Here is a 15870-nt window from a genome sequence, read left to right as displayed (position 1 = left end):
AAGTGACCCACACAACAGTAGCCCCATTAGCTTTACTAAGCCAAAGGTCTAAAGTTAAAACAATCTAAGAATAGATACTGAATGAAAGACTAATCAAAGAGATTTTAAAAAACCCCAGATAATGAGACAAAATGCAACATAGTTTTCTCCAAACAAGATCATGCCAAGCCAATCTAACATCCTCTACGACAGGATACCAGGCATGTTAGATAAGGACAGTTCACTGGACTTAATTGTTCCAAATTTCAGGAAAACATTTAATACTGTACAATGCAGGAAATTATTAGTTAAAATGAAGATGATGGAGATTAATACTTAGTTTTAAGCATTAATCCTTTAATTTAAGGACTAATATTTGGATAATGAGTTGACCAAAGGGGAGATTATAATGAGCAATACAGAAAGGCCTGTTGACAGATTGGACAGAAGTTATAACAGTATTCCTCAGATACTGATCTTGGGACACGTCCTGTTTAACATCTTCATTAGTGATCTCAGGGCTAAAACTACACATATGCTTATGAAATTTATGGGTGACAGAAAGCTGGGAGGTATTGCAGATATTGTAAAATTGGAAGAATTAGATGACCTTTTGGACAAGAATAATAGAAATAATATAACATGTAATAGTACAAAATGCAAAGTCATATATTTTGGGAACAATACCAAGAACTTTGTCATAAGACTGGGGGCAACGGAGAAAGAGAGGCAGCTACGTGTATTGGTCAACCACAGCAAGATTATGAGCCATCGGTGTGATCTTAAAAACATTAAAAACTTTTTTGCAGATGGTATAAGTGCAACTCCAAGGCATATTAAGAGACAGGTAAATATTTATATCACTGTATAAGGCATTGGTAAGACCCCATTTAAAATACTGTGTATGGTTTTGGTCACCTGTTTGCAAAAAGGATTAATTTAAATTGGAATAGTATACAGAAGAGCTTCAAGGATGGTTAGGGATGTGGAGAACCTCTTTTACAAGAGAAGATTAGAACAGTTTGACTTGTTTAGCTTAGCAAAAGGAAAATGAAAGGGGACATGATAACTCTTTATAAAGCAGAGTGCATATGAGGGAGAGGGAACAGCTATTTAAATTAAAGAATAACATTGGCACAAGACCAAGTGGGTATAAAAGGGTCAGGAACAAACTTAGACCAGAAATTTAAGTTTCTAGCCATTGGAGAGGAGTGAAGTTTTGGAATGTCTTCTGAACAAAGCAGTGAAGGCAAGAAAAGCTTTAAGACGGAGCTCAGTGTATTTATGGGAAGGATAGTAGGACAGGTTAGGAGTGTTGTGGAGTAGTAAACTCCGTATGTGCATTCTTGTACTTGGTACCCTCATGAAAGGGCTGTAAGGAAATTGTCTTTGTGTGGGGATTATCTACCAATTCCATGATTCAGGGTTTCTGCTGGTCACCTTCAGGGACCAGAAGATTTTTTCCCCATGGATACAATAGCTGGTTGTGGGGTTTTTGCCTTCCTTTGTAATACTGGACATTAGCCACAATTACAGGTGGAAGTGAGCTGATGCTCCTAATGGTACTTAGAAACCTCTCAGTATGCCCATGTACCCAGGATCAAGCTGATTGTCAGATCTGGGGTCAGGACCAAAGTCTAACTCCCACCAGTCAAATTGGTAAGTACTGTTCCCTCCTCCTGTTGGTTCTCTTCCTAGGATTGTCTGAATGTTTTTTAACCCAACAAATTCTCTGCCATTGCAGCAGCCAAGGTGCTAGCAGAGCCCTTGTGTACCTACCTTGGTCCTTACCTGCAGTAAAGTGTGAGTTGATTTTTTTTTATCAGGTGCTTGTGGCTGTTGTGCCAAAGAAGGGCCAGGGGAAAGTTCTTGTTTATTTGTTTGTTTCTTTAAGAGAATTTTTCATGTTCCAATTCAAATCAGCCAAATCAATTTCAAATCCGTGAGTCAGTCAAGAACCATAAGTGGCCGTACTACCAACAAATATACTCCACCCCACCTGGGGCTTCAGATGTTTCCAAATCCTTTGGCAGGCATCCTACGTGCAGGCCCAAGCCCAGAGGCTTGGGGTTCAGATGCCCCTGAGTTTCGCTCATCCTCAGCCATAAGGCCCCAGGGGCAAGCTAGAGAGGAGTCTCCTGTTTCCATAAACTGGGCGTAAAGCCAAGATCTTCCCACAGGCATTGAATATGGGAGAGTAATCGAACATTACCCCCGCAGATACTACCCCGTGCTAAAAAAGCAGTCATCCCTGGGAGCAACTAGGAAAACCGCCTTAGTAGTCATGATACTTCCCCTGCCAGGCCGGGGGGAAGTTCTTGGTGGGGGATTGTTTTTGTAATTGTATCCAAGGCTAAATTAGCTGAAACTAATTCCAAATCCAAGAGTCCAGCACCCTAAGTGGCCCTACTACTGGCAAACATCCTCTACCTGCACCTGGGGCTTCAGATGTTTCCAAAACCTTTGGAGGGCATCCTACTTGCAGGCCCAAGCCTGGAGACTTGGGGTTCAGATGCCCCCGAGTTTTGCTTGCCCTTAACCATAAGACACTTGGAGCAAGCAAGATAGGAGGCTCCCATTTCCATAAACTGGGCTTAAAGCTGCTGCACCTCAGCGGGTACTGAACCACGCCAGAAGAGCAGTTCTCCTGCAAAGCAGTTCAGGAAAACTGCTTTCTTGGACACAGATTTCCCCTGCCAGGTGAAGAAGCCACCACGCTTGATCTAAGCCTTCAAGAGGCCGAGGGAAATTCTTGTTATTATTGAACAAATGGTTGCATGAGAACGCAGGGGACTGGACGTGGTGGCCTGGGAGGCCCTTTCCAGTGGTATCCCCCTAAGGAGGGACAGCAAGCACTAGGCTTTCAGAGCTGGTTTTTAGTCATAGAAAATCATAGAAAATTAGGGTTGGAAGGGACTTCAGGAAGTCATTTAGTCCAACCCCTTGCTCAAGCAGGACCATCTTTAACTAGTTCATTAAGAGCTAGATCCAAAAAGAATCTAGGTGCCTCAGTGCTGCATTGCAATGCCTAATTTTCAGATATCTGCCCCCTTGAGTATAACCCAGAGTTCATGATGCATAGCAGGGGTTAGGGCAGCATTTCCCAACGGGTGTGCCGTGGAATTTTTGACAAACGTATAAATGAAACAGTGCTAGTGCCGTGCCCCCCATGCTGCGCAGAGTTGCGGCAGTGCAGCGTGAGCCGCGACAGGAGCCATATTATCTGTTGGAGGCTGGGGGAGGGGGCAGTGTGTTGACATTTTTTTTTTATTTATGTAAGTGTGCCATGGAATGGAAAAGGCTGGGAAATTCTGCATTAAGGACTGGGCAAAAAAACAAAGGCTTGTCAGCTGCTCCGTGCCTACTTGTTTTACAGTAGGTGAAAAGGCTAAGCTACCAGGGGTTATCTTCAGCTTCTCAGCACCATCCCTTGGCAACACCAAACCCATTCAAGCAGTAGGTTAAAATGTTCAGAGAGTTTTTGGTTGTAGCTGTGTTGGTCTAAGGACATAGGCAGGCCACATTCTTTGAGCAGATGTGATATTTTTTATTAGACAAACTGAGTTGCTGGGAAAAGTAACTTTTCCAGCTTCTAAGAACTTTTTCCCAATGACTCAGTTGGTGTAATAAAAGATATCACGGCTACTCAAAGAACCTGGCCTGCCAATGCTCAGAGGGGGCACTTTCAGCTAAGTCAGCAATAGCATGAAACCATACAGATTTAAAAAAAAAAAAAAAACACAACCCTGGTCAAACCCTGTTCACTGTCCTTTTCCGTATCCACCCTCTGCCACTGCGGGACAGGGGCCAAGCTGGACTTACAGTCCCACCCAGTACATAGCAGCTTCTTATGAATCTGGCTCTTTACATGTCCTCAGACACCTGCCTGCCTCTGGACAGCTCGAAACGTCTGGTCCTGAGCACGCCCTAGGACGGGACAAACACACACTTCAAAACACCTCCCTCCCAGGCCCCAGCGCGGACCGGGGCCGGGGTGTGCCCCCAGCGCTGCGGCGAGCTGCCCGCTCGCTCTGCTGCTTCTCCTGCCCCGCGGCCGACGCGGCTCCGCCCGTGTCCGTGTCCGGCCCGGGCGCACCTCGCTCCCTTCTCCCCACCTCCCCCGCGGCTTTGCAGCTCTGTACAGCCTCCCCGGGTGCGTCCCGTCCCGTCCCGTCCCGTCCTACAAGCATCACGGGTTTGCCACAAGGAGCTGTTAGAAAAGCAGCCGAGACACGTGCGTGTAAGTGTGCAACCAGACACGCGTGCGCGCGATGCCCCGGCCCGCGCCCGCGGCTCCCCCCGGCGGACAGCCCCGCCAGCAGCGGAGCGCGGCCCGGGCCCGCCCCCAGCCGCCCAAGGGGGAGCGGGGGGAGGACGCGCTGTCCCCGCTCCGCTTTGCTCCGGGCCGCGCAGCGCGCAGACTCCTCTCCCACCGCCCTCCCGCATCCCCCCCGCCGCCGCCGCCGCCGCCTTCCTGTGGGCGCTGCGCAGCCCTGGCCCGCGGCCGCCGCCAGCCGGCCGGGCGCGATGAGCCGCCGCGAGGTGAGTGCGGGGCGGGCGCGCTCGGGCCGCCGGCGTCTCCCCGGCCCGGGCCCGGGAAGCGCCTCCCTGCTGCCGAGCCGGCAGCGGCAGCCGGGTCGGGGCAGCCCGCAGAAAACGCCCGCTGCTCGTTCTCATTCTTGGACTCCGGGAAGACCGTGGGGGCGGGGTTGTGAAGGGCCCCGCCGAGCAGCGGCGCGGTGTGGGGCTCCCCGGGCGGGCGCTGGAAACCCGCCTGCCTGGGTCAGGCCGAGGGCAGAGCGGGGCCGCACGCGGCCGCTTGCACGTTCAGCGCCGGGTTTCCGTCCATGTTTCTTCATTAAACGGGAGGGTGGAAACTGGCTGTGGAGGAGATCCAGCGTCTTGAGAGAGAGTGCCCTGTCTGGCTGAAATCCCGCCCGTGCTGGCCACTGGGTTCGGAGTGGCAGGTATTAGCTGGCTGCTTTCCTTGCTCCAAGGGGACTTGCAAGTTTTTTACCGATACCTGGGGCTTGATGTAGTTTGTGTTGCACTTGACGGAGAAATGCCTGAGCGGTAGGTTTTGGAAGCAGGATTGGGCCTGCAGATAAATACCAGTCATTATCCAGTGCCAGAGGCTGTCTGTGAGCCACTGTGCTAGAAATAGCTTGTCCTTCCCCGTCTGGTAGATTTTTTTCAAACTTACAAACTCTTTGACCTTTTTTACCAGCAGGCCGGTAAAGCAGCCCACTGTTCATGGTCCAGGAACAAACGGGATGGACACCCTGTTTTCCCATGGAGGGGGGTGGCTGTTATCTATGGGTACAGTGTGTAAGCAGTGCTATTTCCCTCTGCCCTCTCAGCTGGAAATCACCTGCCTCTTCCTCTCCCTCAAATAAAACTTTAAATTCCTCTTTTAAATCTTTAGAAATATGCAGACTTTAGGTTTGGTCAATAGAATGACTCAAACCATCACACTTAACAGCTAACTATGGTAGGTTACACTGTCATCCCCCCCCCCATTTATTTTCTGTCAAGGTTTTTTAACTATCCCAGTCATTTAAGTTTCCTGTGTTGTTTATAGGTGTACACAGTGCTTTGCATAGTTCCCTTGATACTTATAATATAAGGTACAGATCCTGCAAAAACTCCCTGCTTAACATGTGCTTTAACTTCGCTACCATGTCAATATTTTCCATTTCAATATTAGTAGCAAACTAAGCATGTGCATAAGTACTTTCAGGATTGGGCCTAACCAGAATCAAGAAAACTGAAGGAAGGGGCAAGGGAGAAACATCAATAAATGGGGGGGTGGGGCTGTGACATGTTACTGAAGCTGTCAGCAATCAGTCAGTGTAGGCAAGGGCAAGCCACATTCAGTGTGGTTAGTTAGGCAGAAGACAGTCAGGGAGACCAGTGTATTCAGAGGCATGAACTTTCACTGGTGACAGCCTGCTTTGTCAGATGATTAGTTAGAAACATAGGTGCCGTAGACTACGGTTTTCATGCAGGGAGCAAGGTTTGAATTCATTATTTTTGTTTGCTGCTTGTTGCTTCCATCGCTTTTGGTAAGCACCTCCATCCTATTACTATTTAACCTTGTCATCCTTTTATCAAAGCTGTTAAGTGATAAATCTTCTTTGCCTTTTCTCCAGTTTTTAACTATATCTTTAGTCACATGCATGACCAAAACCGCAGTCTCTTCTAGGAAATGGATTTTCCCTAGTTCCTTCACATAGGAACTAAGGAAAAGGAAGGACCCATCCTAACTCATCCTTTGGTCTTCTAGTTAGGGGTTCAAAGGCTGTGGAACCATGATCAACAAGCCAAGGTGGCCATATGGGGAGGGACAGTCCCAGCTTTGTGGAGGAAGATTGCACGAGTACTTTCTATGAATATACAGCTGGGTATTTATGATCAGTAAAGCTGCTGATACTGCAACTGTAGTGTTCAGAACCTTTAAATTCTATATTATTATTTAATGAGCTTTGTGGTGAATTCAGCGCAACTGCTGAATGGTCAGATCTGTTTTCAGGCAATGCTTGGTTTAAATAGATTTTAACTTTATTGATGAACAAAAGGAAAAAACCTTATCTGAATATATAAGTGTCCAGATGCAGCATTAGAACATTGAGCATATAAATCTATTTGTAGCAGTTCTGTTAGATCATTGTTCTCTTGTCTTACCGCATAGATGAGAGATGATATAATGTTGCTTTATACCTTTTAACAAGATGGATTAGATTTTTAGTAACTTCTCTGTGGGAGATATCCCCTTGAAAAACAGACCAGTTTTTTCAGTGGGGAGGTTTTTGATCAACATCCTTGAAAGCTTTGTGGGGTTTTTAAGCAATATGTTGTGCTATCTTTATCTTATAGCATGTACTGTAATGCAAAGGTGATGTAACTGGATTAGGCTTTCATATAGATGACTCAGTAGATGATGTATTCAGTTGTGAGGTTTTTTTTCTGTATATATTTGCATTACTTCCATTTGACAGTTGGAACTAAGTGGTGCAGATATTTATTTGTATATGCATGAAACTATAATCTAGAGCTCAGAATAGGAGCGCAAATTTATTTCCCTGTAGTATATATGCCCCAACACGTTTTAGAATGATGCTGATAAGCATAAAGACAGTCTTCCCATAAAAAGAAAACCAAACAAACTCTTTGGCACAGAACTTTGATCCTGTCCTACATTAACTTAAAATGGTCATTGAATAACAGAACAATTTTCTTGAAACAGGACAAGAACTATTTTGAAATAACAGAGGAATGTTTCTGCTAGAAAGCATACATTGGAAACATGGACTATAGAACTAGGTTGAAAAAATGAAGGTGATTCAAATGAAGCTGTCTTAGTTAGCAGCATAAAGGAATGAGATGATGATGTAAATTTAAAGGTATTTAGTTATGCAAAACAGGTTAAGGCCTAATTGCTGGATCCACAAAGGCACATAAGCACCTGGCACCTAAAGTGGAATCCACAGCCTTAGGGTGCCTACGCTACCTATAAATGCCTGGCAGAGTTAGGCACCTTAGGATGCCATTCAGAACAGTCTTCTGCAGGGGCCGTTGTCCAAGGTAGTCAAGAAGAGGTGCTGAGGCAGTGATTCTGGAGCAAGGTGCCACCAGATCCTTTGAAGGGTGCTGTCTGGTGTGAGAGAGAACCAGCTAAGTGCAAGCTCAGGTTTATCCCTGCCTGGCTGATCCACATCACCCAGCTCCTCTACAAAGAGGTAAATACTGTAATATATAAATGAGCTTTTGCAGTTTGGTGCCACTCAATTCATCACAGTTCTAGCGAGGGTCTTGAGTCCAGTGAGGGGTGCTTCGAGTCAGAAGAGCTTGAGATCCACTGTGGTGAGGAAAGCACTGTGTGTTAATCCTTTCCCCTTTCCAGGACTTGGGTGCCAAACTCCAGGCTGGAAGTAGGTACATTCCCTCCACTTGGGATTTGGTACTATGAACCCCTTGCAGAACAGGGTGAATTTTTGCTTTTAAAATGTGGACAGAGGAGGAAGAGGTGGTGTTCCCAGCAGCTGTGGTAACTCCAAGGACTATTTGTGTGTCTTATCCAGTCGCTGTTTTGTGTAGAATATATAAACAGTCTTTGCAGTAGGACTTCTGCTTTTTTCGATTCTGTGAATGTTCAAGTGGCAGCTGCCCTTGTACTTTGCATACAGCCTGCTGCTGCAACTGAGTGGTTTGCTCAGACCATGCCTGCTGGATCAAACCCTTGTGAAATCCTAAACAGAGGAATGCCTAGTCTCTGGATCTCATTGGGGATTAGGTGTGAGACAAGTTTTAAACTACTCGGTCCTGGCAAGACTACGACTCTTCGGAGCATTCACAGAAGCAGAGCTGAAGGTCTCTAGGGAACTTAACTGGGGAGGCAGTTTAGCTGTGGGGCAACTGACTGGGGATTTGGTGTTGGAGTTAAGTGCTTAAAGCCCCACTTATAGCCACCAAAAACCTTCCTTGTGGTTATCTGCATCTGCCAGCAAAATTTGGACGATAGGCAGAAGATGCTCCTGCTGATGCATCAGAGCACAATTGCACTGCAGCCATGGTGCTGGCAGTGTAAAGCACACCTGAAGGGGTCCCCAAGGCCAGCAGGAAGTGCAGAAGTGCCTGCGTATGCCTTCTGCTGTCTGATAATGCTGAAACTTTCCTTTGCTCAGGAGAGACAGTATTACACTCATGACAGAACAGGGGAGGGGGTTCTGCCACCACAGAGGACCTTTGAGAGTAGAAGCAGAAACTAAGTTCTGCCAGCAGAAGATAGTAATGTAGGCTAGGCCTCAGTCCATTGGTGAATCTAGCCCTGAGTGCCTAGAACTAGTGACGAGGGGTCATGTAACTACTGAGGTGGATATAACTTGGGGTGGGGGGTGGGGTGGAGGTGACAGAAACCATCTTTGTGTGTCTATCTGCACAGCAACCAGTTTGCTAAATCTGTACTTCCATATCATTGTTTTAATGATCTCTTTCATGCAGCACCTGTCCAGGAGTTAACTTCTGGCATTCACTGTGCAAAATATGTGCCATTAGAGTCCACTGTTGTGTGGGAGAAGAGGAAAAAAAAAAAGAAGTGCCTGACTTTTGGGGTGGGCGAACTAGATTTAAGGCTCACCTCTCCTTTTCTGGTGCCTATTCCTGTTCTCTCACAAATACTCAAGCAGATGCAAGAGAGATTTCCAGCCCAGATATTGATGTTTCAGTTAGCAGATTGCTGCTAATGTTGTATTCATTGCTGTTACTATTCCAGTCAGGGTGGATTTGATTTAAATCAAATCAATGTAAATCATGAGTTAAAATCATAATTTAAATCACTGGTCAGGGAACCTCTGATTTAATCATTGTTTTCTACAGAAGTGCATTCTTGTTGTTTGAGAGAGGTTAAATTAATATATTGTCTCAAATAGCGTATAATTAGAAGTTATAATCCCTATTCCATGATGATATATTTGAGCTTTAACATATCTTAAACTAAAACTATCTTTGCATAGGTTTTCCATTTTCGTTTTTAAAAAGCAGCTTAGCAAAATGCAAACAGACAAACTTTCCATTTTCAGCCATATGGAGGGAACTTCCATTTGTCACTGAGAGGTCAAGGATATCTGAAAGCTTCCAGAGTGTACTAGAAATGTTGTTTTTCCTTCCTGCTCTTAGGAGCTTCAGAAGCCCCAACATTTACACATCAACTGACACCACTATGGATTGCATTGGAAATGTAAAAACTCAGGTTCTTGGCAGACAAGGTTCTTTGGGTAAATCCAATACCTTTTATTAGACCAACTCAAATAGTTGGGAAAATTCTTCTTAGCAATGCCCTTCATCAGGCTGAGGAAGTGTCTTGAGAGAGGTTCTTGGCAGTGCCTCTTTAGTTACCTTACTTCAGTCACCCATACCAGCTGCTATATCTGGAATCCTCCTTAGCAGAGAGCTCTGTTGCTCTGTATGAACCTGTGGGCATGGGGGTGTAAGGTGCCTGAAGAGTGCCTGTCCCTCAGCCTCTTTGGGGGAAGTCGGGGGGTAATCTGGCAGCAACAGTTCTCTCTCTTCCCCTTTGTTTTCAGCTGAGTTTTCAGCTTTTATCATACACTCTGCAAAGCTCCTTGAGATGAAGGATGTAACTGTGTACTGTAGAAGGACAGACGGGATCTATTGCCTAGTCCTCCCTTTTTGGCTCATCTCCTTTGGGGATAAAAGATGTACCTACCCCATTTATAACCCAGTAATAGAAAGTAGATCATTACAGAGAAGGCAGGTTGCCTTTGTGGCCTGATTTTGGTGGTAGGAGTGATCTAAGGTAAGACTAGACTTCTTTTTTCACTTGGATCATTTATGTGTGTGAAGCAAGAACCAAAGAGCAATTCACTCCAATGCTCTGAATTCAGAGCTGGTTTTCCTGCAGTAGGTACTAAAACTTTCAGCACCAGACAGTGTAGAGCTACATTCCCAGGCACAGGGAGCCCGAAAGTGCCTCTCTTTAGGTAACTAAAAGAGGACTTTATCTGGCCTTGCATGCTTAGTATTTGGCTAGGTTTGCATTGGAAGTTTTGACAGTGTAGCATAATATGGAAGCAGCTATATCCACAAAGCCCAGGGTAGGTTATATTTTGGTAAGCCTGTCAGTGATACTATGAGAAGCCCTTTTTTGCCAGTATAAACTCCACTTACAGTAGAAGGGCTTACCACTCTAGTTATGCTGGCAAATGCTTTCTAGTGTAGATTAGGCTGTGGTAGTCTTTAGTACAGGCTTATGTTGCTGTATAAATTATAAATATTTGTACTTTTTGGATCATAAACATTTATTTTAAGAGACTTTCAGTGCTCTTACAAAACTCACTTTTATTAATACTTAATGAATTGCTTAATGAGGGCAGTTAATACAAGTTATTGAGCTCAGCTGGATGAAATTGTTGCCTCTGTTATACAGGGGTTCATCCTAGGTAATCCTTTAGAAGCTGTGGTTATGGAGCCACAAATTAGCTCTCCAGAATACTTGCCATTTATAATGCAGCTGGGCAGAAGTACTGCTTGTGTTAAATGAGGGCAGGGAGGGAAAGCCTGGTGCCTGGTGTTCTAGTTTGGACTTCCACAGATTCTGTACCTGAAAGGTAGATGGAAGCTGCAAACATTCTTTTTATAGAGGAACAGAAACTTAATCCTCAAAGCATTTCCTATTTTGGAGTAGGTTCAGAGTTTACGGTGAAAAAAGGCATTTAATCTTTGTGGGTTTTTTGAGCCATTGTAGAACTATGGTAAGGAGAGAATCATTTAATGTATTAGTTCTTGAGAGAGTCTGGATTTATTTATTTATGTATTTATTTACTTGGAGTGTGTGTTGAGCTGCCAATCAATATTGCTGCATTAACACTAGTGTCACCCAGAAAACTCGGTTCTACCAGTTTTGTGGGCAACATCCAGATACAACATCTCATCTTTGTATGCGTACCCCTCCATTATCTGGAAAAGATCCTTGCCAGAGGACTCTTGCTTCTTCTGCTAGAACAGGGGTGGGCAATTATTTGGGGCCACAGGCCACATAGGCAGTTTTAGGGAGTTTCTCTCCCCACAACAGCTCGTGAGCCCTGCCAGCATCTCACAGCCCCAGTCCCAATCCTGGTCTTGTCATCCTAGGCAGCCCAGGCAGCGGCGGTGACTTCTTCTGGCTGCTGCCACCGCTGGCCCCAGCCCTGTGGTACTGGCAGGGACCCACACACAGAGCCCCAACCCCAGCCTTCCCTGTGCCTGCTCCAGACTTGGCTCACCAGAGCAGGCCAACTCTGGATCAGCCAGAACACATGCTAACAGGCCAGACCCTGGCTCACCCCGCGCTTGCTCCATATTTGCCTGTTCATGCTGAGCAGCAGCAATGGCAGCCAGGGAGAGGCTACTACTGGGCCTGGGGGGCAAAACCCACCCTCCTCACTGCTGCTGGACCCTTCTTGCTGCAGCTTCCCAGACCCCACACTTGGGCTGCCGTATTGCTCCTCTTATTCTGGGATTGAGAGGAGCTGGGCTGCTTGGAGGTGGCAGTGACAGTAGTAGAAAAGAGCAGCAGGGCAGCCTGGGCGTAGGCTCTGGGCAGCTGCAGCAAGAAGGGCCTGGCAAGACAGGCATTTGGGGGGCCCTTTTCCCCCATAGTTTCATAGTTTCTAGGGTCGGAAGGGACCTGAGCAGATCATCTAGTCCGACCCCCTGCCATGGCAGGAAAGAGTACTGGGGTCAAACAACCCCAGCAAGGTGTTCATCTAACCTCCTCTTAAAAAACCCCAGGGTTGGAGCCTGCACCACATCCCTTGGAAGCTGGTTCCAGACCCTAGCTGCCCTGACCGTGAAGTAACGCCTCCTGATATCTAACCTAAACTTACCCTCTGCCAGCTTGTGACCGTTATTCCTGGTCACTCCTGGCAGTGCTTGGGGGAACAGTGACTCCCCCAGTGCCTGCTGATCCCCCCTGACTAGTTTATAACAGGCCACAAGATCCCCCCTCAGCCTTCTCTTGTGGAGGCTGAACAGGTTCAGGTCCCGTAGCCTCTCCTCGTAGGGCTTGCCCTGCTGCCCCCTGATCATACAGGTGGCCCTCCTCTGGACCCTCTCCATGCTGTCAACATCCCTCTTGAAGTGTGGCGCCCAGAACTGGACGCAGTACTCCAGCTGTGGCCTGACCAGTGCCGCATAGAGGGGGAGGATCACCCCCTTGGACCTGCTCGAGATGCATCTGTGGATGCATGCCAAGGTGCGGTTGGCCTTCCTGACTGCATCCCCACACTGCCGGCCCATGTTCATCCTGGAGTCAGTGATGACCCCCAGATCCCTTTCCGCCTCTGTGCTGACAAGAGGGGAGTTTCCCAACCTGTAGGTATGGTGCCGGTTGTTCCTCCCCAGGTGCATCACCTTGCACTTGTCTGTGTTGAAGCCCATCCTATTCTCATCCGCCCACCCTTGTAACCTGTCTGAGTCTGATTGTAGTCTGTTGCATCCTTCCAATGTACCCACATCCCCCCACATCTTAGTGTCATCAGCAAATTTGAACAGGGTGCTTTTTAACCCCTCATCCAAATCACTCATGAAGATGTTGAACAGTGCGGGCCCGAGGACCGAGCCCTGGGGGACCCCACTGCCCACGTCCTTCCAGGTTGAGAAGGACCCATCCACTACCACCCTCTGGGTGCGGCCCACCAGCCAGTTGGCGACCCATTTGACTGTGTGGGTGTCTACACCACAGCCCCCCAGTTTCTTAATGAGAATGGGTTGAGAGATAGTGTTGAAAGCCTTCCGGAAGTCCAGGAAGACTATATCCACTGCTACCCCTGCATCTAATGATCTGGTGATCTGATCGTAAAAGGCTACCAGGTTGGTCTGACAGGACCTGCCACTGATGAACCCGTGTTGGTTGCCCCTAAGCATGCAGTCCCCTGCTGGCCCCTCCTGGATGTGTGCCAGCATAATTTTCTCGAACAGCTTGCCTAGGATCGAGGTGAGACTAACCGGCCTATAGTTTCCCGGGTCCTCCTTCCTGCCTTTTTTGAAGATGGGGACCACATTGGCCCTCTTCCAGTCCTCCGGTACCTCACCAGAGCACCATGAGTGGTTGTAAAGTTGTGCCAGGGGACTTGCAATGACCCCGGCCAGTTCCTTTAGAACTCTAGGGTGAAGATCATCCGGGCCGGCTGACTTGAATACTTCCAACCCCTCCAGAAGCTCCCTACTAAATCCTCGCTAACCCGTGGCCCAGGTGTGCCTCCCCCGGGGCCTGAGGGGGGCCCAGGAGGGAGGTGGCTGTTCTGGTTCCTACTTAGGAAGACGGAGGCAAAGAAATCGTTAAACATGTTAGCTTTGCTGTCTGGTGTGATGACCAAGTTTCCCAACGCGTCCTGCAAGGGCCCCACATTACCTGGGACCTTCTTTTTACCCCCTACATATTTAAAAAAGGACTTCTTATTGTCCTTAATCTGGGAAGCTAGCCCCAGTTCCATCTCTGCCTTGGCCTTCCTAACTACCCCCCTATATCCCCGAGCAACTACAGAATAGCCCTCCCTGGTGATGACCCCTTCCTTCCATTGGGTGTAAGCCTCCTTTTTAGCAAGGAGACATTCCCGGATGCTTTTGGTGAGCCATGGAGGCTTGTGTGCTCTCCTGCTCCCTTTGATCCTTCCTTTGGGCTTGGAGGATCGTCTCCTTAAGGAGCAACCACTCTCCTTGGACACCTGGCTCCCCTCCCCTCCGGGACCTCAGCGCTTCTCCAACTATCGTCCTTAGCTCGTTGAAGTCTGCCCTCCTAAAATCTAGGGCCACTGCCTTACTGCATGCCTTTGCCACCTTGCGCTGGATGGTGAATTTCAGCAGGCGATGATCGCTGTCGTCCAGGTGGTCGAGCACCCACAGCCCCCTCACCAGATCATCACCCGTGGCCAGCACTAGGTCCAACAAGGCGTCCCCCCTGGTGGGGCTGTGCACCTCCTGGGTTAGATGGAGGTCCTGCACTCTGGCCAAGAACCTACATGAGCGATCAGACCTGGCTGACTGCTCTTCCCAGCAGATGTCCGGGAAGTTCAGGTCCCCCGTGACTACCACATCCTTAGCCTTCACTACTTCTGTGAGCTGACCCAAGAATTCGTGGTCAAGCCCTTCTCCCTGGTTGGGAGGTCTATAGTAGACTCCCACCGTTAAGTCCCTTTCCCCTCGACTGCCTTGTACTGTAACCCAAAGCACTTCAGAATGCCCCTCCCTTGACTCCTTGCTAATTAAGGACCAGGCCCAGCAGCATCTTCCGCCTGACCACCAGCGCTGCTGCCACTGCTCAGCAGGAGCAGAAAAGTCCAGAAAAACCTGAGCTGCCTAGAAAAGCAGTCCAGCTGTGGAGCTGCACCAGCCCTTCTGCGTGCCTGGGGGCGGCAGGACACGTCATGGACTGGACACCACCTGGGCCAGGTGAGACCAAGGGACCCACCACAGGCTGGACAAAGTCCCTCGGTGGGCTGGACCTGGCCTGTGGGCTGTATTTTGTCCATCGGTGTGCTAGAAGCACAAGGGAGGAGGAGATATTAGAGTAGTCTGAGCAGTATACTTGCAATATGCATATTTAATAGATGGTTGTTTTAGTTTTGTTTTTTAAACTGAACTGATATGGAATTTACATAAGGATCTGGTAACAGATCCCTACTTTCACTAGCAAATTCTTGGATCATTTTCTTTTGTACATGAGATTAATAGCAGATACATCTCCCCATCCAGCCAACTCTTGGCTTGGCGTTTTGTTTAACTTTGTATGCTGTCTTCCATAGCAGTTTTAATCCTAGAATAAGATATTTTAATGCCAAAAAGGAGCCTTATGAGCATCTGGTCTGGTCTGTACAGTGCCACAAAGTGTACTTTCCTCCTCAGACCTGAAGAAGACTTTGCATTTGAAAGCTTGTCTAACTTGTAACTAACTGTATAGCTGGAATAATAATATCGCCCCAAAAATCCTTTCCTCTCATGGAATTCCTAGACCATCATGGCTACAGTGTCACTCTAGCGCTGCTAAAATTTTATCCAGTAATACCTGCATTGAGGCCATCGTTTATGGTTTAACTTTTTTAGAAAAGGCACTGGATCTAGATTCAAGTGATAGAGAATCCATCACACCCTTATGTTTTTCCTGTGGTTAACCACCCTTGCAAAGATATAAAAATTATATGCTTAGCTTCAGTTGCAGTTTGTCTAGCTTCAACTACTAGCCACTGAATCTTGTTATGGCTTTTGTTTGCTATATTAGAGCCTTTTACTATCAGAAATCTCTCCATATAGGTACTACTTAAATTGTAATAAGTTCACCTCTCAAACTTCTGTTGGAAAGACTGAATAGTTAGGACTTCTTGAGCCTCTTGCTGTGAG

The 15870-nt window shown here is 47.4% G+C and overlaps 1 protein-coding gene across 5 annotated transcripts in view; it reads left to right on the top strand.

Annotated features, from left to right (window-relative positions):
* Positions 1–4183: 4183 nt before the first annotated feature.
* The window catches only part of LIFR (LIF receptor subunit alpha), a 102789-nt gene continuing 91102 nt past the window's right edge, over positions 4184–15870 (top strand). For 2 of the 5 annotated variants that reach the window (XM_090037967.1, XM_090037968.1), the window contains exon 1: positions 4275–4521. The gene's annotated coding sequence lies outside the window, so the exon portion shown is untranslated. Of the gene's footprint in view, positions 4220–4274; positions 4522–4748; positions 4947–6026; positions 6045–15870 lie in introns of those variants that run through there. The other 3 variants (XM_090037969.1, XM_090037972.1, XM_090037973.1) reach the window with 3 other exon arrangements.

The sequence above is a fragment of the Crocodylus siamensis genome, chromosome 3 (genome assembly GCF_052110815.1).
Source record: "Crocodylus siamensis isolate JL-2025a chromosome 3, ASM5211081v1, whole genome shotgun sequence".
In the NCBI taxonomy this organism is placed as follows: domain Eukaryota; kingdom Metazoa; phylum Chordata; order Crocodylia; family Crocodylidae; genus Crocodylus; species Crocodylus siamensis.
Note: the sequence above shows the minus strand (reverse complement) of the source record. Positions and strands in the feature narration are given on the sequence as shown.